Below are 22,560 nucleotides of genomic sequence, written 5' to 3' on the forward strand. Positions count from 1 at the left end.
CCGAGGTAGCCAACCTCCTGTTTGAAAAATGCACATTTGCTCAACTTGGCCTTAAGGCCCTCATGCTGCAAACGCCCCAGAACAAGTTCCAACCGTTCCAGGTGTTGGGAAACAGAAGTAGAAAATACCACAATGTCATCCAAGTACAACAACAAGGTTTGACATTGCTGGTCCCCAAAAATCCTTTCCATCAACCGTTGAAAGGTTGCTGGCGCGTTACAAAGGCCGAATGGCATTCGCTGCCATTCGAAAAGGCCGAAAGGTGTACAGAAGGCCGTCTTGGCACGATCACCCACCGCAACAGGGACCTGGTGATACCCGCTGGCTAGGTCCATAGTAGAGAACCAGTGGGCTCCTGTCAATGCATCGAGGGACTCCTCGATGCGAGGAAGAGGGAAAGCGTCTTTGCGTGTCTTCGCGTTTAGTTGGCGGTAGTCAACGCACATGCGGAGACTACCATCTTTCTTTCGGGCCAACACTATAGGGGACGCATATGGGCTACAACTCTCAGTGATAACTTGTGCCTCCATCAATAAATTGATATGAGCCTTAGCCATCTCATATTCCGATGGGGGGATACGCCTGTATCGTTGTCGAACTGGCGCCTCATCGACTAGTGGAATCTGATGAGAGAGGAGGTTAGTACAACCCAAGTCCCCATCATGGGAGGCAAAGATTCTGCTGAACCGCTGTAGCAAATTCCGGACCCTTTCCTGGTCTGAAGCCTCCAAGACAGAGAGGTCAATTTCCTCAATCTGGGATGGTACTGATGATGTAACCATCTGGGAGGAAACAGTGGCCATCACAGTGTTGACCTCGGTGACACTTGCGGGCAAACTCACCACTTGCACACAACAAAAACTTCCCAAATCGGTGCGAGGATACAGTAACACATCTTCCATGCCCACATTAACTATCGGTATGTAGCTAGTACTACGGCTCACCCGGATCAGAGATGGCGAGGCCAACAAGCCCGCAGGAAGTCCTCTGTCCGTGGGCTCAAACAATACAGAGGTGTCGGAAAACTGTGCTGAACATGTAGCAGCTACCATAACCATAGTGCCACCCGGGATACGATGGGCTCGGCCTCCACGGACTTTGACCCTCCCTGGCCTTATGGGGTGAGTTTCTGCAAAATGACACCGCTGTAGGGCCTCAGCAACAGCACCATGAGCCTGAGAGACAGAGGGCAGTCCGAAGAGGGCAAGACCATGCTGCCCAAAAAGCTCATGGTAGCATTTATTCAAAATGTTCATGCCGAGCACACCAGGTGCCTGGAGGCCAATCCCCCAGGTGGGTCTCTCACAACCAGAACACCGCACTGTGCTAAGGACTTTCCACAAAGCTCAACATCCAGTTCTAAATAGCCGACGTAGGGTATGCTCAGCCCATTGGCTGCCCGGAGCTGTAGCCATTGACAAGAGCGCAAATGGTCAGAGCCCCAGGGTTCAAAGTGATTCAAAAAGAAGGTCTCGGTGACGGTAGACACCATTGACCCGGTGTCTATTAGTGCATGAGTACATCTAAATGGGGACATGATGAGATTAAGCTAGATCCGACGGACACGTTACTCGAGCCAGGCAACCCCCCAACAGAACTTTGGCTCTGCAGTTCGGTGGGTGCTAGTTTCCCGCCGACGGACGAGGTGAAAACTGTCCATTGCTCCTAGGGTGGTTTGCCGAGAAGGCCTGGGCATGAGGAGGAACCCTAGGCCCATCACAATCTTGGGCAAAATGGCCAGGCTGTGTGGTAGAAATTAACCTTACATTCTATGTTAAACTATGATTATGATTAGGCCTACATATCATATATATACTTTAATGGTGGAGAAGAGCTGATCACCTCTAACCTAGATGTTGTCTGCCGTGTGACACCAGTGAGTGGGTCCAGGATATTCTCACCTGATGGGCCATGTGATACATCAGCCAGAGAGTCCAGTCTACTCCCATATTGATGTACTCTCTGAAGACAATGCTTACATTCACACATGTGCATCATCTCTGTTTGTATAAGGATAATATATGTTCTAAGGTCACATTGGGATTCAGAAGACATAGGAGTATGCTGACATCCACACAGTATGACCCTGATGGGAAATTCTATATTTGATGAAAGTCCAACTTTGTATTGTGTAAGAATTGGGGATATAAGGAGCTGTCCGGGATTCATTCGGTAGTGTGTATTCGCGAATACCATTCAGCTTTGTTGTCTCTCGTTTGCGGGTGGCAATAAACTCTCCATCTATACTTGACCTGGACTCCCCGATTCCTCTTGCTTTTTAGCTAGTTGAAGTGAATTAGATAAGTTATTATTAATGCTACAACAGCTGTTGGCACCGCCTGCATATAATGGGGTTGCCACGAGGCCTTTGATAAGGGCGCTGTAACGTGGCAACACTCTGGGACAGTTGATTAAGCTGCTCTTGTTGACGTCTCAACATGTCCTTTAGCTCTGATAGTTCAGACCCCTCTGTGGAGCTGCTAGAAACGGGCATATGACCACCATGCACTGCATACTGGACACCATGTATGGATGGAAAAGATTGACTGCGACCCCTCGCGCCACCCGGCATGCCCTCGTGCTCCCACCTAATAGCCTCTGCTCTGAGCTCTAGCATGGTCATGGTTGGCTGGCGTCTTATAAGCTGCTTAAGTTCCCTCCGCAAAGCACCATCGATAACATGCTCAGAGAATTGATCGCGTAACAAAACCTTAGCGTTCACCAAACCATCGGGTGCACGATGCTTTACTCTATTCATAATACTCATCAAAGCCAAAGAGAACTCCAACAAGGTTTCACCATCCTGCTGCTGCCTCAAAAAGAAAGCCTCTTGCAGGGCTACATAAGATTGAGAGCATCCGTACAATTCCCGGAGAATACTTTTGATCTTTTTGGGATTTCTATCGGTGCTCGGGCGATACTTTATCTCCTCTCTGGCCTCCCCTTCTAACTGGTCAAACAGAAAGAAAGCTTGATCATTCACAGAAAGGTGACGTGCCCGCATGCATGCCTCTGCCTCTTCAATCCATTCATTTACCTTAATCCCTGACTTTCCTTTAAACATGGGACACTTTCTATCCCGGGGGACGAACACCAATCTCTCTGCCACAGAGGCCCCAGGCTCAGCACGTAAGGCATCGCCCGAAGGTGCTGGATTCGGTCTTAGGTTCAATCTCTCGTTATCTGCTTTAAGCTGTGCCACCAATTCCCTCAGCTCTTGTAGCTCGTCTATATTCATGGCTAAACTATGATTTACCTGTGCCAGCGAGGTTTTTGGTCCACTGTAAAAGGAGCACAGCAGCCAACTGCTACGACGGTCAAGACAACTGCTGTTTTTGCCAACATACACTCACGCAGACAGAGAGAAAGGTCAATCCAAATGCCTGAAGTGAAGAAAAAAAAAATATATATATATACAAGTAAAGTACAACCTATAAATATCGGAACATACGCCTCTGGTGTTTTTAGAAAGTCTATCCTGCCGACAGCGCCAAATGTGGCATTACGGGAAAAAGCAAGCTAACCGACAACGCAACCCTAGGGATTGCACCCAGGGATATACTAATCAATTAAATCCAAACAATTATCTAGCACACACGTTCGTTGACTGACGGCACCAGAGACGAAGTTCCAAAAATAAGTTGTTTTTATTAACTAAAACATGTGTGTTCCACATGTAACAAACAGGATAAATGAAATCAATTGGTATGTAGGGGATAGACAAGATGGTTAGGGCTGAGGCTTACCAGCAGGGGGCAAGATACCAGGAGACGGAGGGGGAGACACATAAACACCAACCAGTCACTCGTGCTCGCACATACACACAGCAACACAGGATCAAAATGATAAAAGAGAAATTCCAAGAGGACACACGTGAAACCACACTCAGGAAGGGGGCACCACCACCTAAAGGATCTAGTTGCCTCCCTGCGGTGGGCACTCAGCGCCTGGAAACGAAGGAACAAAAGAGAGATGAGGGCAGATACAAACGACCAAACAAAACAATAAACACAACTACACAAAATGTAATTCACAAAAGGAAATCAGTAAGAAAACAAAATATAACACAAACACACAAACCAGGCCAAAAAGGATCTTAAACATGCGTGATAGCCCACTGGTTATCCGCAGCTATAAAAAGGCCTCCTGCCAATGGCTTAACAGAAGCAGGGCTCAAAACAAACCATAAACAGAATCTCCCAAATTAAACCAAACACTTCCCCAGGACAAACACGCACGCACTCGCCAACACTCTACACACACACACCGACACACTAGTTGCGACACGGACAGGTGGAAACACACAAGGACAAGTCAACAGACAGATCACGTTCAAAAGGAGGGGTCGTTACTGTACGTCCACACCAGGAGCGACCAAAGCGTCAAAGACGCTTTGGTCGCTCACAAAGTTTCGCTGCGAATTTTTCTGTTCGCTTTGGTCGCTCAAGTTGCTCATGACGTACAATTCAATTATGCAGACGCATTTAAAGGAGCCGTATGCGTTTAGTAGGCCCTACAGACAGCCATATCAAATAGTGAACTCTCCCATACACCTTGGCCATATTGCCGAGACGGTTTTGCTTGTTCGATAAAGTGCTTCGACAACAAGTAGGACAGTGATTCCCCCCAATACAAAAAAAATCCTAAAATGTAGGCTAATTACAACCGAGAACAAAAAACCCTGCGTGCTGTAGTAGTTAAAATATGTTTCACTGATCTGGATCTGCAAATCATGATCTGCACTCATTCGTCGCATTCAAAACCAATAGACATTCACGCACATGGCTAATTTGCATACGCGCACAGGACTGGTTGGCTCCGCAAGGCAAATAATGGAACATATCGATCTATCTAGGCTTTTCTGTCTATCTATCTATCAACGCGTGTCTAGTTTTAATGTGATGTATTGTGTGTATGTCCAGTCAGACTTGTTCTGTGTGGTGTTGTAGGCTACTGTCCTGTGTGGGCCGAACCACCTAAATGGATTCCCGACGATTTGTGTCGTTTGGTATTAATAAAGACTTGACTAGGCTTTCCATCTATCTAGACTAGATATATCCCTTGTCATTTATCCCTCGTCTTGTCGATTAGTTTGTTTATGTGACGATTTCAAAAACTTTTTTGGTTTTGTTTAAAGCATGCTACACGCGATTGGTTGGTTAGATTGGTGGCATGGAGAGCAAATTAAAATGATTCCCGCTTAAATACGAATGTTCTAGATGTAGCCTATAAATACTCCCGCTTATCATCACTTGATATCCAAACCACTACGGCGTTTCGATCTCTGAACTGAAAAGGGGTGGGTTCGTACAACACCGGGTGCCCAGTTACAGCCGCGATTAATACTTCAGCCGACATTTTGTTCAGTGAGTGAATAAAGGTAGGTAGTAACCAAAGTGCCTGCCGATGTTCCCTGGGATCCACGCAAGCGAAGAGCGTCTACATTCCGATTGGCTGTCAGTGTTTGGCTATTCTGAAGCGAATAATAGTCATTTGCATAAAGTTAAAAAGTTTTCAACTTCTTTTTGACGCTCTGGTCGCTCAACTTTGGCCGCTGGTAGCGTTGGTCGCTTTGGTCGCTTTGGTCGCTCTTGCCCATAGAAAGTGAATGACTTCCGGCGATTTGGTCGCTCAATTCGCTTCTGGTGTGGACGGACAGTTAGCGTCTTCGCCGCTATCCTCCAGGCTAGCCCAGGACAAACACGCACGCACTCGCCAACACTCTACACACACACACCGACACACACTAGTTGCGACACGGACAGGTGGAAACACACAAGGACAAGTCAACAGACAAATCACGTCCAAAAGGAGTGGTTGTTAGCGTCTTCGCCGCTATCCTCCAGGCTAGCCCAGGACAGTTGGGCAGCTTTGGTGGTAAACAACGGGTGGCAAAAACAGCAGTCGGCAACGACACAATCGGCAGTACCAGGAAGTTGGCAACTTCCTACTTAAGCCAGCGGCTCACAGCGCACCGCTGAATGTTACCATTCGGTTGGAATCCACACCGAGACTGTTACGCGATCAACAACCTGCACGCATCACCAACCAAGGCAGGGCACCAGCAGGCACCAGCAAGCAACAGGCACAAGCGCTGCAAAGCGACCAGTGTGAAAAAGTAAATCACCATGCCAAACAAATCAGCTAGAGCGTCCACAGGGAAAGCACGCGTACATACCGGTAGCAAGTTGCCTGGAGGGGCGTAGCAGGAAATAACGAGGAGACAAATTGTGGCACCTCCCGACACAAAAAGCTACCTCATAATAAATAAGGTGGAGACGCAAGCCATTGGCTGTGACGGCCCTGATCATTACAAAGGGCTCTGCCCCTGCGTCTCACCACAAGTGCAAAATGCTTTTCAGAGCGCTAGAATCACCTTTTCACCAACAATGTGTTTTTGACCTTACATTGTGGATTTTGCTCAAAACTAATGTATTCCACTTCCAAATGGTGGAGTATGGCCCTATAACCCTTTGGTAAACTTATTAACACGTTTGCATTGAAATTGACAAATATCAATATTCCTTGTTTTTATGCGTGCAAAATGCTTTTCAGAGCGCTAGAATCACTTTTTGACCAACAATGTGTTTTTGACCTTACATTGTTGATTTTGCTCAAAACTAATGTATTCCAATTCCAAATGGTAGAGTATGGCCCTAAAACCCTTTGGGAAGCTTAGTAACACGTTTGCATTGAAATTGACAGAGATGTCAACATTTCTTGTTTTTATGCCTGCAAAATGCTTTTCAGAGCGCTAGAATCACTTTTAGACCAACAAAGTGTTTTTGACCTTACATTGTTGATTTTGCTCAAAACGAATGTATTCCACTCCCAAATGGTTTAGTATGGCCCAATAACCCTTTGGTAAGCTCAGTAACACGTTTGCATTGTAATTGACGGATATCAACATTTCTTGTTTTTATGCGTTCAAAATGCTTTTCAGAGCGCTAGAATCACTTTTTGACCAACAATGTGTTTTTGACCTTGTATTGTTGGATTTTGCTCAAAACTAATGTATTCCCCTTCCAAATGGTGGAGTATGGCCCTATAACCCGTTGGCAAGCTTAGTAACACTTTTGAATTTAAATTGACAGAGATACCAACATTTCTTGTTTTTATACGTGCAAAATTCTTTTCAGAGCGCTAGAATCACTTTTTGACCAACAATGTGTTTTTGACCTTCCATTGTTGATTTTGCTCAAAACTATTGTATTCCACTTCCAAATAGTGGAGCATGGCCCTATAACCCTTTGGTATGTTCAGTAACACGCTTGCATTGAACTTGACAGACATCAACATTTCTTGTTTTTATGCGTGCAAAATGCTTTTCAGAGCGCTAGAATCACTTTTTGACCAACAATGTGTTTTTGACTTGTTTTTCTGAAATGAACAGAAATATCAACATTTCTTGTTTTTATGCGTGCCAAATATTTTTCAGAGCGCTAGAATCACTTTTTGACCCACAATGGGTTTTTAACCTTACATTGTTGATTTTGCTCAAAACTAATGGATTCCACTTCCAAATGTTGGAGTATGGCCCTTTAAACCCTTTGGTATGCTTAGTAACACGTTTGCATTGAAATTGACAGAGATATCAACATTTCTTGTTTTTATGCGTGCAAACCTTTTCAAAGCGCATAGGATCACTTTTCGACCAACAATGTGTTTTTGACCTGTTTTTCTGAAACGGGCAGAAAAATCAACATTTCTTGTTTTTATGCGTGCCAAATGCTTTTCAGGGCGCTAGGATCACTTTTTGACCAACAATGTGTTTTTGACCTTACATTGTTGATTTTGCTCAAAACTATTGTATTCCACTTCCAAATAGTGGAGCATGGCCCTATAACCATTTGGTAAGCTAAGTAAGACGTTTGCATTGAAATTGACAGATATCAACATTTCTTGTTTTTATGCGTACAAAATGCTTTTCAGAGCGCTAGAATCACTTATTGACCAACAATGTGTTTTTGACCTTGTATTGTTGATTTTGCTCAAAACTAATGTATTCCCCTTCCAAATGCTGGAGTATGGCCCTATATCCCTTTGGTAAGCTTAGTAACACTTTTGCATTGAAATTGACAGGGATACCAACATTTCTTGTTTTTATACGTGCAAAATTCTTTTTTTAGAGCGCTAGAATCACTTTTGGACCAACAATTTGTTTTTGACCTTACATTGTTTATTTTGCTCAAAACTATTGTATTCCACTTCCAAATAGTGGAGCGTGGCCCTATAACCCTTTGGTATGCTTATGCTAAAAGTGATTCTAGCGCTCTGAAAAGCATTTTGCGCTCATAAAAACAAGACATGTTGATATCTCTGTCAATTTTCAATGCAAATGTGTTACTAAGCTCACCAAAGGGTTATAGGGCCATACTCCACCATTTGGAAGTAGTTTTGAGCAAAATCAACAAGGTAAAGTCAAAAAAACATTGTTGGTCAAAAAGTGATTCTTATGCTCTGAAAAGCATTTTGCGCTCATAAACAAGAAATGTTGATATCTCTGTCAATTTCAATACAAACGTGTTACTAAGCTTACCAAAGGGTTGAAGGGCCAAACTCCACCATTTGGAAGTGATCAAAAAGTGATTTTACCGCTCTGAAAAGCATTTTGCGCTCATAAAAACAAGAAATGTTGATATCTCTGTCAATTTCAATGCAAACGTGTTACTAAGCTCACCAAATGGTTATAGGGCCATACTCCACCATTTGGAAGCAGTTTTGAGCAAAATCAACGATGTAAGGTAAAAAACATATTGTTGGTCAAAAAGTGATTCTTACACTCAGAAAAGCATTTTGCGCTCATAAACAAGAAATGTTGATATCTCTGTCAATTTCAATGCAAACGTGATACTAAGCTCACCAAAGGGTTATAGGGCCATACTCCACCATTTGGAAGTAGTTTTGAGCAAAATCAACAATGTAAAGTCAAAAACACATTGTTGGTCAAAAAGTGATTCTTATGCTCTGAAAAGCATTTTGCACGCATAAAAACAAGAAATGTTGATATCCGTCAATTTCAATGCAATCGTGTTACGAAGCTTACCAAAGGGTTATAGAGCCATGCTCCACTATTTGGAAGTGGAATACAATAGTTTTAAGCAAAATCAACAATGTAAGGTCAAAAACACATTGTTGGTCAAAAAGTGATTCTTACGCTCTGAAAAGCATTTTGCGCTCATAAACAAGAAATGTTGATATCTCTGTCAATTTCAATACAAACGTGTTACTAAGCTTACCAAAGGGTTGAAGGGCCAAACTCCACCATTTGGAAGTGATCAAAAAGTGATTTTAACGCTCTGAAAAGCATTTTGCGCTCATAAACAAGAAATGTTGATATCTCTGTCAATTTCAATACATACGTGTTACTAAGCTTACCAAAGGGTTGAAGGGCCAAACTCCACCATTTGGAAATGATCAAAAAGTGATTTTAACGCTCTGAAAAGCATTTTGCGCTCATAAAAACAAGAAATGTTGATATCTCTGTCAATTTCAATGCAAACATGTTACTAAGCTCACCAAAGGGTTATGGGGCCATACTCCACCATTTGGAAGTAGTTTTGAGCAAAATCAACAATGTAAGGTCAAAAACACATTGTTGGTCAAAAAGTGATTCTTACGCTCTGAAAAGCATTTTGCGCTCATAAACAAGAAATGTTGATATCTCTGTCAATTACCATGCAAACGTGTTACTAAGCTTACCAATGGGTTGAAGGGCTAAACTCCACAATTTGGAAGTGATCAAAAAGTTATTCTAACGCTCTGAAAAGCATTTTGCGCTCATAAAAACAAGAAATGTTGATATCTCTGTCAATTTCAATGCAAACGTGTTACTAAGCTCACCAAAGGGTTATAGGGCCATACTCCACCATTTGGAAGTAGTTTTGACCAGAATCAACAATGTAAAGTCAAAAACACATTGTTGGCCAAAAAGGTGATTCTAGCGCTCTGAAAAGCATTTTGCACTCATAAAAACAAGACATGTTGATGTCTCTGTCAATTTCAATGCAAACGTGTTACTAAGCTCACCAAAGGGTTATGGGGCCATACTCCACCATTTGGAAGTAGTGTTGAGCAAAATCAACAATGTAAAGTCAAAAACACATAGTTGGCCAAAAAGTGATTCTAGCGCTTTGAAAAGCATTTTGCGCTCATAAAAACAAGACATGTTGATATCTCTGTCAATTTCAATGCAAACGTGTTACTAATCTCACCAAAGGGTTATAGGGCCATACTCCACCATTTGGAAGTAGTTTTGACCAGAATCAACAATGTAAAGTCAAAAACACATTGTTGGCCAAAAAGTGATTCTAGCGCTCTGAAAAGCATTTTGCGCTCATAAAAACAAGACCTGTTGATATCTCTGTCAATTTCAATGCAAACGTGTTACTAAGCTCACCAAAGGGTTATAGGGCCATACTCCACCATGTGGATGTAGTGTTGAGCAAAATCAACAATGTAAAGTCAAAAACACATAGTTGGCCAAAAAGTGATTGTAGCGCTCTGAAAAGCATTTTGCGCTCATAAAAACAAGACATGTTGATATCTCTGTCAATTTCAATGCAAACGTGTTGCTAATCTCACCAAAGGGTTATAGGGCCATACTCCACCATTTGGAAGTAGTTTTGAGCAAAATCAACAATGTAAAGTCAAAAACACATTGTTGGTCAAAAAGTGATTCTTACGCTCTGAAAAGCATTTTGCGCTCATGAACAAGAAATGTTGATATCTCTGTCAATTTCAATGCAAACGTGTTACTAAGCTCACCAAAAGGGTTATAGGGCCATACTCCACCATTTGGAAGTAGTTTTGAGCAAAATCAACAATGTAAAGTCGAAAACACATAGTTGGCCAAAAAGTGATTCTAGCGCTCTGAAAAGCATTATGCGCTCACAAAAACAAGACATGTTGATATCTCTGTCAATTTCAATGCAAACGTGTTACTAATCTCACCAAAGGGTTATAGGGCCATACTCCACCATTTGGAAGTAGTTTTGAGCAAAATCAACAATGTAAAGTCAAAAACACATTGTTGGTCAAAAAGTGATTCTAACGCTCTGAAAAGCATTTTGCGCTCATAAACAAGAAATGTTGATATCTCTGTCAATTTCAATGCAAACGTGTTACTAAGCTCACCAAAAGGGTTATAGGGCCATACTCCACCATTTGGAAGTAGTTTTGAGCAAAATCAACAATGTAAAGTCAAAAACACATTGTTGGTCAAAAAGTGATTCTAACGCTCTGAAAAGCATTTTGCGCTCGTAAACAAGAAATGTTGATATCTCTGTCAATTTCAATGCAAACGTGTTACTAAGCTCACCAAAAGGGTTATAGGGCCATACTCCACCATTTGGAAGTAGTTTTGAGCAAAATCAACAATGTAAAGTCAAAAACACATAGTTGGCCAAAAAGAGATTCTAGCGCTCTGAAAAGCATTATGCGCTCATAAAAACAAGACATGTTGATATCTCTGTCAATTTCAATGCAAACGTGTTACTAATCTCACCAAAGGGTTATAGGGCCATACTCCACCATTTGGAAGTAGTTTTGAGCAAAATCAACAATGTAAAGTCAAAAACACATTGTTGGTCAAAAAGTGATTCTTACGCTCTGAAAAGCATTTTGCGCTCATAAACAAGAAATGTTGATACCTCTGTCAATTTCAATACACACGTGTTACTAAGCTTACCAAAGGGTTGAAGGGCAAAACTCCACCATTTGGAAGTGATCAAAAAGTGATTTTAACGCTCTGAAAAGCATTTTGCCCTCATAAAAACAAGAAATGTTGATATCTCTGTCAATTTCAATTTTTTTAGTTTTGAGCAAAATCAACAATGTAAGGTCAAAAACACATTGTTGGTCAAAAAGTGATTCTTACGCTCTGAAAAGCATTTTGCGCTCATAAACAAGAAATGTTGGTAACCCTTCCTTTTACAGTCCCCTAATTACTAGGTATTTACCCGGTACATACATGGTAAATCATAGTGTATTACTGGGTAATTACCACTGGTAATAAGAAGGTAAATACAGAGGTAGTTACCCGGTAAATACACGGTAAATTATAGTGTATTACTGTGTAATTACCACTGGTAATAAGAAGGTAAATATAGAGGAATTAAAACTGATGTACCAAGTAAAACCTCCACTATTACCCATCAACTCAACTAGCGTGTAGTTGTAACTGTTTTTTGTTTTTTTTACTTTTATTTTTATATGGATTTTCCAACAATGATGCACAAAAAATATGCAAACAAACCATACAAATCAAGTCAAAACACTCACACCAAAAACAAGGATCAAAGCAAAACACAAAACAAAAAACACACAAAGCTTATAGGTCCTTCCATTCAGTCACAATGCAACAATTCTGTCTTATTCAGATGTCATTACTATGAATAGTAGTGGTATCACCCTCACCCCTTCTGTAATAATTCCATTTCTCCCATTTTCCTTCAAACTGTTCAACCTGCATTCTAAGGGTATGTGTAAATCTCTCCATGTCATAGATCTCCTCCACAATACTCAGCCACTGTTCTTTAGTAGGGGGTTCTACTTTATACCAGGCCCTTGTAATTGCCTTCCTGCTAGCCAATAATAATACTTTCACCAGGTATTTATCCCCTCCTTGTACCTCCTCTTGTGGAATGTTCCCCAAGTATAATACCAGACAAGTTTTTGGTATCTCATATCCAAATATCTCCCTCAGCACACTCCACACTCCCTCCCAGTATCCTTTCATCTTTTGACATTTCCAAAACACATGTGTATGGTCTGCCTCCATTTGACCACACAACCTCCAACATGGTTTCTGGTCTGGTGCGTATCTCCCCTTAATCTTTGGTGTAATGAAATACCTCATAATGTTTTTCCATCCAAATTCTCGCCATATCCTAGAGCTGGTGGCTGAGTGTTGGCCCTTGCACACAGTATACCAGTCATCTTCTGTTATTTCTATTCCAATTTCTTTTTCCCATTTTTCTTTAATATAAACAGTTGAATTTCCCCCACTGGACCCTAGAGCTTGGTATAGGGCTGAGATCACTCTACATTTTCTCCCTTCATATGCATTTATCATTATTGTAATAATCATGTTCTGTTCTTTGGGTTCTTTTAACTTTATTTCCTTTAAATAATAATCCCTCACCTGAAAATACCGAAAGAGGTCATTTGCTTCCAAATCAAATTTCTCCCTTATAGCCTGAAAACTCTGCAATTTACCCTTCTCTAATAGTGTGCATATTGCTGTAATACCCCTATTTGCCCATCTCTCAAAGCCCAAATCACTTATTCCTGGTTTGAATCTTTTGTCATGGCACCTCAGAGGCCTTATTTCATTCTCTATTCCATACTTTCTCACTACCAAGTGCCAAGTCCACAATGTGAATTTAGTTATCGGGTCTAACAATCTCTCTTCCCTTTTAAACAATTCCCTATCGGTCATTAATATTTGTATGGGGCTAGCCTCAACCTTCATTTCTATATCCTTCCATCTAGCTACATATTCTCTATTACACCAGCATGTTACAGCCCTGAGTTGTGCAGCATAGAAGTAGTCTTGTAGTTTCGGTACAGCCATGCCCCCTTTGTCCTTGTGGAGCTGCATGGTGCTAAATCTAATTCTTGGCCTCCTACCCCCCCATATGAACCTGGATATCCATCTATCCCACTCCATGAACTGTTTCGGTGGTATCATTACTGGCAGAGTTTGGAAGAGGTACAATAGCCTCGGTAATACATTCATCTTAATTATTTCTATCCTTGAACTAAGATGAAATTGTAGTGTTGACCATCTTTCTATATCCCGTCTGAGTTCTTGATTAATCTGAATGTAATTGGCAGTATATAACTTCCACGCTCCCTTCGTGATGTTCACTGCCAGATATCTAATTGTTTCTGAATTCCATTTAATTTTAAATTTATTTTTTAACTCTGGTGTAGGGGTATAGTTTATGGCCAAGATCTGTGTTTTGGTAACATTAAGTTTATATCCTGAGTAATACCCATACTCCTCCAACAGGTTCATCAATGCAGGGAAGGATTCACTTGGTCGCTCCAAGTAGGCTACCACATCATCCGCAAATAGCCCTATCTTATGTTCAGTACCATTCACCTTCACCCCTCTGATATCCTGGTTCTGCCTAATCGCCTGTGCCAATGGCTCTATGAATATTGCAAAGAGAGTTGGAGAGAGACAACACCCCTGTCTAGTAGATCTTCCAAGACCAAAAGAGTCTGTGAGACTACCATTCACCTTGATCCTAGCAGTCGGCTCTTGATACAATACGGCTCTTGTTTTAATACACTTGACAGATTCCTTATTGAGACCAAATCTTTCTAACACCTTATATAGGTAAATCCAGTTGACACTATCAAATGCTTTCTCCGCGTCTACACTAACTAAAATTGCACTATTCTTTGTTCGTTGAGTCTCTTCTACAATGTGTATCATCCTCCTAATATTGTCCTGTGTCTGTCTTCCTGAAATAAAGCCGGTCTGGTCTTCGTCTATAATGTCAGTCATGAATGTCTCAAATCTTTTGGAGATTATTGATGTAAACATCTTGTAGTCCACGTTCAGTACTGATATTGGTCTATAACTACTACAGTGCTCTTTATCTTTGCCCTATTTGGGTATGGTTGTGATAATGGCCTCCTTCCATGAAGGAGGGATTTTCCCTTCCTTAATTGTGTACCTAAATGAGGCCAACAACACTGGGGTCAACTCTTTTCTAAATATACGGTAGAAAAGTGAAGGAAGCCCGTCACTTCCCGGACTGGTATTGTTCTTCAATCTAGAGATGGCCCTTTCCATCTCCTCCTCTGTGATGTCTGCCGTCAATAATGTATTCTGCTCTTCCCCTATTGACGGTAGATCCAACCTGTCTAGGAAGTTTTCCATATCTTGTTCGTCTGCCGCTGCTGGTTGTGTGTATAAGTTTTGATAATATTCTCTGAATACTCTCTCAATTTCGTCCGGTTCGGTAAGCAAATCATTAGTTTGTGGATCTCTAATTTTGTGTATGGTATTCAATGCTTGTTGTTTTCTTATGCGTCTAGCCAATAATCTGCTTGCTTTGGAACCTCCCTCATAATAGGTTTGTTTAACAAATCTAGCTTTCGTTTCCACTTCTGTCAGTAGTATATTATCAATTTTATTCTTTGTTTCTTTCACTTGTCTAAGTATCTCTGGGTCACTTCTGGCATTATGTTTTCTCTCCAAGTCCTTTAAACGTCCAATTAGTGTCTGGTAATTAACTAGTCTGGATTTCTTCAGCAGAGTTGTCTGAGATATCAAGTTCCCCCTAATGACGGCCTTAAGCGCATCCCAAAGAATGTTTGGATCTACCTCCCCATTATCATTTTCCTCTATATACCTATTTATATCTTTTTTTATTCTTTCTACCAGGTCTTTATCATTCAGAATCCCCACATTCATCCTCCACACTGTAGTTCTCCTTCTCTTGTTTAAATGTATTGTCATGTAGACTGCGTTATGGTCTGATAAATCTGCTACCCCAATCCTACATTCCTCAACCCTATGCATGTCTCCTTTTGTCATGAAGAAATAGTCCAACCTTGAATACATTTGGTGTGGGACTGAGTGGTGTGTGTAGTCTCTCTCCAAGGGATGTAGTTCTCTCCAAACGTCTGCTATTCCCAAGTCAACCAGTTGTATATTCATATATCTATTAAGCCATGTCCTATTCTTTTTTGTGCTAGTTGTATCTAGATGGTAGTTCATCACCATATTGAAGTCCCCTCCACATATTAAGATCCCCTCTAGTTCTTCATTAATGATGTCAAATAATGATTTAAAGAAGGTTTTCTTGCTATCTGGGGGTGCATATACATTGATCAATGTCACTCTTTGTCCCTCTAATTTACCCTTTATCATTATATATCTTCCCTCCTTGTCACATATTTCTTTTCCAAGTTCAAATTTGGTACAATTTGTTATTAATATGGCTACCCCTCTCCCATTGTTTTGTTTGTGGAAAGTGCTATAAAACGTATTGTTGTACCCAAACCTCTTTAGTTTCTCATGTTCCTCTGTAGACAAATGTGTCTCTTGTAAAAACACCACTTGTAATTTTTCTTTTTTGAATTTGGCCATGAACTTTGCCCTTTTAATTGGACTACTCAGCCCATTCACATTTACTGATACCACTTTAACACCTTCATGCTGCATTATACATCAGTTCCCCAGTGCACTTTCATTACCCATAAGCTAAACATGGACACATAAAAAACCTCAGCAACAGCTATTCTAACTAAACAGTAAAGAAAAAAGTGATCTCCCATGGTAGACTGGGGTTCATTATCTCTCCCCATTTCCCCTGTTGGTGGGGAGAGGGGAAATCCTCTCGTAAGAGGGCCCCCCTTAGCGAAGAAGAACTCTCCCAGCCGAAGTCCTCCGTTCACGCTAAACATGTCCAACATATTCCAACCGTCACTCCCGGCATTAACCTTGCAATTCTTATAAAGCCAACCAAACGCTAGGCATATAGGAAAGTATATGCCTACAGGCTACTTACGTAACTTTCAGAACCAACGAGCTTTAGAGAAAAAAAAAAAAAAAAAATAGGAAATGCGAAAGTTTGTGCCTGTTCCATGTTAACGGCTACAAGGATAATTTATTCTCGTCTACTCCTTCCGAGAAAACCGCATCAGCTCCTTCCTTGCTCTCCCAGCGACGTCGGTCTCCTGGTCCCCAACTCTGCGCCATTTATAAGCGGCTTCAAGCTGCTGCTCCAGCGGCGGTTGTTCCTTCTCGACCAGACCTTCCACCTTCGTTCCCCTCTCCTCCATCGCCCGTGCAGCTTCTTGTGGACTGCCGTAGGTCTGAACGCCTCCTTGCCAGTGGACTCTCAATGATGTTAGAGGTGACTGGAACTTAATCCCTTTTCCCTTCAGAGCTCTCTTCAGACCCGCATAGCCACGGCGCTTTGCAGCCACCTCCGCTGGGTAATCGTGGTCGAACGTCACCATCTTTTCTCCAATCGCAATTTTTGTCTGCCAGGCCTTTCTGAGGATGTCATCCTTCATTTGGTACTGCAGGAAGTTGACAATGATAGCTCTGGGATTCTTATTCGAGGCAGGTTTCGGTGCTAACGCTCTGTGAGCACGTTGTATTTGTAGGTCGGGATCTTCCCCGAACTTAAGTTTCCCGTGTATCAACTTCTCTATAAACTCGGGTACCGAATCCTTCTCTGTGCCCTCTGGTACTCCCCAAACTCGAATATTATTTCTTCTTGATCTCCCTTCTAAGTCAGTTACTTTTTCCTGTAGTCTCCTTTGCTGCTTGAGCGAAAAGGCGAGAATCCCCTTCAGCTCTGCGTTCCATTCCTCGTTCTCCACGACGCGCTCTTGAATGTCTATGATATCTCTGCCCTGCGCTTCAATTCCCCTGTCGAAGGCCTCGAATCTGTTGTTCATCTCCACCTTAAAAGTGGCTAGTTCTAGACTCAGCATACTTCTCAAATTTTGGATACTCTCTCGAATGTCCTTCATTTCTTTGCGGTTTTCCTCGCTATTGGACCCAATCTGCCTAGTCACGTTGTCAAAGCCAGCCTTCATGTTAGCTAGCATGTCTTCGTTAGCAGCTTCAGACTTATCATCTCCCTTTCTATCTCCCATTTTCTCTCGCTCTTTTTGCTTCTTGTCCGTTTTATTTTTGATGGATTCCCTTTTAGTAGTCATCCCCTCTCTGTTTGCGCATTTGAATTTTGGCTTTTCAATGTTTAAGACTTCATCTGCCGGGAGCTCCTGATTTTACGTCTATCCACTCATTTGCCAAACCGGAAGCCCAGTTGTAACTGTTTTAGGTTGGTAATAACTCCGATATTGTGTACTTCCTAGGAAATTAGGCAACCAATTCTTAGAAACACCTATTATCCAAGGTTTATGTTGGTAACAGCCCAAATTTAATGATGTACTATCTAGAAATTAGCATAGTGCTTTCCAATAAAATTCTTTTTCTTAGTTATTATTCATAGCTACACCCATTTAGAAAGGGTTTATTCGATTTAAGACTATGGAATTACTTACCTGGTAACAACCTCTGCAGGAATCTGTTTTCCTCTAGTGTCATGGTACATCTTCTTAAATACTGGGTACAAAGCCGTTTGTTTCCATGGTATTACCAGGTTCTTACCATATAATTTATAATAGATACATTCCATTATCCATGCAGTCAACACAAACATGTACCATGTACGTTCTGCAACGTTACCAAGTAAAACACGACAATTTACCCAGTAAGTAAGCTGAAACTGTACTGTAAAAGGAAGCCTTGTTTGTTTCCATGGTATTACCAGGTTCTTACCATATAATTTATAATAGATACATTCCATTGTCCATGCAGTCAACACAAACTTGTACCATGTACGCTCTGCGACGTTACCAAGTAAAACACGACAATTTACCCAGTGAGTAAGCTGAAACTGTACTGTAAAAGGAAGCCTCGTTTGTTTCCATGATATTACCAGGTTCTTACCATATAATTTATAAAAGATACATTCCATTGTCCATGCAGTCAACACAAACTTGTACCATGTACGTTCTGCGACGTTACCAAGTAAAACATGACAATTTACCCAGTAATTAAGCTGAAACTGTACTGTAAAAGGAAGCTTCGTTTGTTTCCATGGTATTAGCAGGTTCTTACCATATAATTTATAATAATAATAATAATACATTTAATTTAGAGGCGCCTTTCAAGACACCCAAGGTCACCTTACAGAGCATATAGTCATCATACATTTTTTAAAAAGCAAGACATTGTGGAAAAAATAAATAAATAAATAAATAAATAAACATAAGCAATAATAAATAAAAAAAAAATAAAAAAAATCAAAACAGTGATCAGTTAGACGTTGTGTGCGAGTTTGAACAAGTGAGTTTTGAGTTGTGACTTGAAGGTTGAAATGGTGTCTGACTGTTTTATGTGTGGGGGGAGGGAGTTCCAGAGCCTGGGTGCTGAACAGCTGAATGACCGGGCACCCATTGAAGTGAGTCGTGATGTGGGGATACATAGTAGTCCAGCAGAGGTTGAGCAGAGGGAGCGGGAGGGAGTGTATTCTTGGAGGAGGTCGCAGAGATAACTGGGGGCTAGGTTGTGGAGAGCTTTGTAGGTGAGGAGTAGGGTTTTGTATTGGATGCGGTAGTGTACTGGGAGCCAGTGAAGTTGAATGAGGACAGGGGTGATGTGGTCAGATGATTTGGTGCGGGTGATGATCCGGGCGGCTGAGTTCTGAATGATCTGCAGTCTGTTGATAAGTTTGGTGGGGAGTCCGGTGAGGAGGGCGTTGCAGTAGTCTATGCGTGATGTGACAAATGAGTGAACTAGGATTTCAGCGCTGGATTGGGTCAGTGATGGGCGGAGTCTGGCGATGTTGTGGAGGTGGAAGAATGCAGTCCGGGTGATGTTGTGAATATGGGGTGCGAATGAGAGGGTGTTGTCCAGGATGACGCCGAGGCTCTTGACTTTGGAGGAGAAGGGTACTGGGAATCCATCGATAATTATGAGTGGAGCTGGGGTGTGTTGTGATTTAGTGAGGGTGGATTTGGATCCGATGAGCAGGGCCTCGGTCTTATTTCCATTGAGTTTCAGGAAGTTCCTGCTCAACCAGATCCGGATCTCTTCCAGGCACGTGATGAGGGAGGTGGGGGGGATGGCAGCGGTGGGTTTGGTGGAGATGTAGACCTGTGTGTCGTCAGCGTAGCAATGAAAATGGACCCCATGGTGACGGAGGAGTGTGCCCAGCGGGAGGAGGTAAGTGGTGAAGAGGAGTGGACCCAAGACTGACCCCTGGGGGACGCCCAGTGAGACACCTGAACACCCAGACTTGTGGTTGCTTAGTTGAACAAACTGTTGACGGCCGGTGAGGTAGGATGTAAACCAGGAGAGTGCAGCACCAGTGATCCCAATACCAGCTAGGCGGTCCAGGAGCAGAGGGTGGGAGATGGTGTCGAATGCTGCGCTGAGATCGAGGAGGATGAGAATGGTGAGTAATCCAGAGTCGGCTGCAAGGAGGAGGTCGTTGGTGATTTTGACTAGGGCTGTTTCAGTGCTGTGTTTTGGACGGAAGCCAGATTGGAACGGTTCGTGGAGATTGTTAGTGTCGAGGTGGGACTGTAGTAGTGCGGCAACCACCCTTTCAAGTGTTTTGGAGATGAAAGGGAGATTGGAGATGGGCCGGTTATGGTTAAGGTCAGTTGGGTCAGCACCAGGTTTTTTTAGGATGGGAGTGATGGCAGCCAGCTTGAGAGTGGGGGGTACAGTACCAGTAGTGAGGGAGGAGTTAATTATGTTGGTGATCATGGGGGAGATGGACGGAAGACATGCTTTGACAAGGGAGGTGGGAAGAGGATCGAGCTGACAGGTGGTGGTTTTGGCTTTGCGGATGAGTTCTGAAACGGTCTGTTCTGTTACTAGGGTGAAGTCAGAGAGGGAGCTGATGAGAGGTTGGCCAGAGGTGATCATCCAGGGTGGGTCATCAGAGGGGGTGCGAGATGAGGCCAGTTGTTGGTGAATGGTGTTGATTTTAGAGCTGAAGAAGTCAAGGAACGCAGTGCATTGGGTGGTGGAAATGTCTGGAGGGAGAGATATAGGAGGCTGAAGTAAGTGGCTGACTGTTGAGAAGAGGACTCTGCTGTTGCCTGTACCAGTGTTGATGAGGTTGGAATAGTATGAGGTTTTGGCAGTGGTGAGGGCATTCTTGTAGTGATGGAGGTGGTCCGAATACATTTGGCGGTGTACAGTGAGTTGAGTCTTACTGTAGAGTCGCTCCAGTCGACGACCAGTGGCTTTGAGCTGGCGCAGATGAGGAGTGAACCAGGGAGCAGTGTGGGTGAATGAGACTGAGCGGGTTTTCAGGGGGGCCAGGGTGGTGAGGGAGGAGGAGAGGCAGTTATTGTAGTGAGTCACCAGGTCAGTCAGGGAGGAAGCTGGGGGAGGGTTGGGGTAGGAGCTGATCAGGGTGGAGAGGTCTGTGGTGTTGATAAGTTTGATGTTTCTGAAGGAGATGGTCCGTCCAAAATTTATAAAAGATACATTCCATTGTCCATGCAGTCAACAAACTTGTACCATGTACGTTCTGTGACGTTACCAAGTAAAACACGACAATTTACCCAGTAATTAAGCTGAAACTGTACTGTAAAAGGAAGCCTCGTTTGTTTCCATGGTATTACCAGGTTCTTACCATATAATTTATAAAAGATACATTCCATTGTCCATGCAGTCAACACAAACTTGTACCATGTACGTTCTGCGACGTTACCAAGTAAAACATGACAATTTACCCAGTAATTAAGCTGAAACTGTACTGTAAAAGGAAGCCTCGTTTGTTTCCATGGTATTAGCAGGTTCTTAACATATAATTTATAAAAGATACATTCCATTGTCCATGCAGTCAACAAACTTGTACCATGTACGTTCTGTGACGTTACCAAGTAAAACACGACAATTTACCCAGTAATTAAGCTGAAACTGTACTGTAAAAGGAAGCCTCGTTTGTTTCCATGGTATTACCAGGTTCTTACCATATAATTTATAAAAGATACATTCCATTGTCCATGCAGTCAACAAACTTGTACCATGTACGTTCTGTGACGTTACCAAGTAAAACACGACAATTTACCCAGTAATTAAGCTGAAACTGTACTGTAAAAGGAAGCCTCGTTTGTTTCCATGGTATTACCAGGTTCTTACCATATAATTTGCAATACATTCTTTTTTCCATGCAGTCAACAAAAACTTTTACCATGTACGTTCTGCGACGTAACCATGTAAAACACGACAATTTACCCAGTAATTAAGCTGAAACTGTACTGTAAAAGGAAGCCTCGTTTGTTTCCATGGTATTACCAGGTTCTTACCATATAATTTATAAAAGATACATTCCATTGTCCATGCAGTCAACAAACTTGTACCATGTACGTTCTGTGACGTTACCAAGTAAAACACGACAATTTACCCAGTAATTAAGCTGAAACTGTACTGTAAAAGGAAGCCTCGTTTGTTTCCATGGTATTACCAGGTTCTTACCATATAATTTGCAATACATTCTTTTTTCCATGCAGTCAACAAAAACTTTTACCATGTACGTTCTGCGACCTTGCCATGTAAAACACAACAATTTACCCAGTAATTAAGCTGAAACTGTACTGTAAAAGGAAGCCTCGTTTGTTTCCATGGTATTACCAGGTTCTTACCATATAATTTATAAAAGATACATTCCATTGTCCATGTAGTCAACAAACTTGTACCATGTACGTTCTGTGACGTTACCAAGTAAAACACGACAATTTACCCAGTAATTAAGCTGAAACTGTACTGTAAAAGGAAGCCTTGTTTGTTTCCATGGTATTACCAGGTTCTTACCATATAATTTGCAATACATTATTTTTTCCATGCAGTCAACAAAAACTTTTACCATGTACGTTCTGCAACGTTACCATGTAAAACACGACAATTTACCCAGTAATTAAGCTGAAACTGTACTGTAAAAGGAAGCCTCGTTTGTTTCCATGGTATTACCAGGCTCTTACCATATAATT

The sequence above is a fragment of the Gadus morhua genome, chromosome 20, assembly GCF_902167405.1.
Source record: "Gadus morhua chromosome 20, gadMor3.0, whole genome shotgun sequence".
Taxonomy (NCBI): domain Eukaryota; kingdom Metazoa; phylum Chordata; class Actinopteri; order Gadiformes; family Gadidae; genus Gadus; species Gadus morhua.